The sequence below is a fragment of the Schistosoma mansoni genome, chromosome 1 (assembly GCF_000237925.1).
Source record: "Schistosoma mansoni strain Puerto Rico chromosome 1, complete genome".
NCBI lineage: Eukaryota > Metazoa > Platyhelminthes > Trematoda > Strigeidida > Schistosomatidae > Schistosoma > Schistosoma mansoni.
The window spans coordinates 62,034,790-62,036,704 of NC_031495.1; positions in this window are offsets into that span (position 1 = coordinate 62,034,790).

Sequence of the window (1,915 nt, forward strand, 5' to 3'; positions counted from 1 at the left end):
TCTCGAGTTGAGGATGTTAGACGTCTCTCTGTGTTCGATCATCGTTGTCTCCGAAGGATTGCTGACATCCAGTGGCAACACCATGTTAGTAATGCAGAGGTTCGGCATCGTGTGTTCGGGCGCAGAGACGATAATTCAATTGGTGTCACCATCTTGAAACACCGACTTCGGTGGCTTGGATATGTTTTACGAATGTCGTCCCAGAGACTTCCACGTCGTGCATTATTTGCCGACTCTGGGACTGGTTGGAAAAAGCGGAGAGGAGGTCAGTGTATGACATGGTGTCGTGGCATGAAAGAGAGCTGCAAAGGGCTAGCTTCCGTTGGTCCTTCACGACTCCCTGGCTGGGGTCCGAGAGATGGTGCAACACAGTGGCTAGAGACGTTATCAGATATGGCTCAGAATAGAAGCCAGTGGCGATCCTGCTGCAACCTTCTTTTACTTTCTTCATAAAGAGTGGTTCTAACTTTCTTAACTGAAAGAGTTTTCTGGTTGTACATTTCAGTCCGCCTTATCTTTTCATCCCTTCTCTTCCTACTTTCATTATTTTGTGTGGCGCATATGTATCTGGTGCCCTTTTGTACCAATATATATGTGTTTAAATAAATAATAAATGTCAGATTCGTTTTTAGTGGGCTACAAAATGCATAGAACAAACGAATTATATCATGAGGTTGTTGGTCATGCCCGAAGGTGCAGGTTTTTCCTCTGAAGTCTGAGAGATTTCCGTAATCTGAGATTGTGAACCAAGAATGACCGTTGGATTATCCACCATTTGGCATATGTTAAATTTTAAACTTGATATCATGTAATTCTCATTGGTCGGTTTTGTTTGTATCTTTCGGTTTTCTCGATTTTAGATTCTCACTGCTTTAGAGATCGTTATTTTCACGTCGGATTTTCCATTCTCTACGTCTTTATCCGGTGTAGATCTTATACTGAATCACATTTGTACTGTCCTTCCGTTTGTAGATTGGTATTTTATCCACCAAATAAAATTTAACGTAATTCAACCTTAACGTGCAGTGTTAGGAATCAGACTTGGCTTTTATATCAGTGTAAACGAAACCATTTAGTTATTCAGGACTGTGGTTGTACCGATGATCAGTTTGTAGGTATCATTACCAAGTTTTGATTTGGTAATTTCAAATAAATTGAACATTGGGTAGATTGTTATAAATAAATAATAATATATTTCCTGAGTCAGGAAACTTCAGAATATCTAATTTTTCAACTCCTTGGGATATTACAAATATATTATTTATTTTTGATGATCAGTTTGTTTGAAGTTGAGCGTTCAAACAGTAAATTAATAGTTCTGACAATGATATTATATTCAAAATTCTAAATTTACTTAGTAACTTTTACGTGTCAAAGGTTTATCTCCTTCAAATGTCATATGCCAAAATAATTTTAATGGGTAACTACTCGTTTGCCTTTTTGCACACTACTGCATAGGTTTTGGAACAATCATTTTGATCACATAATATAAGCAATGGAATTTCTACAATAGTTTTCCAGAAAGTAATTTATATTTATACAATTGGTGTAAATATTAGCAGGTAAGTCATTTTTAAAATGAAATTGTTATGCGCGTTAGCTCATTACCTTAAAATTAAAGATAGACAACTCTGAATATATGAAAACAAGACGGAATCGTGTTTATGAAATTAAATGTAGTGACCGTAATGCCACATATGTAGGTGAAACATCAAGACAACAGAATGTGAGGGTGAAGGAGGATAAACTATGCTTAAAGCACATTCCTAAATTCTCAGATAAAGTAAGAAAACTCGAGAACAAATCAGAGATAGCATTATACTCGATAGAATCGGACCATACAAGTGATTTTAACGGCACAAGAATCCTTCAAAAAGGCTTTAATTCATACAAAGAAAGACTAACAGCCGAAGCC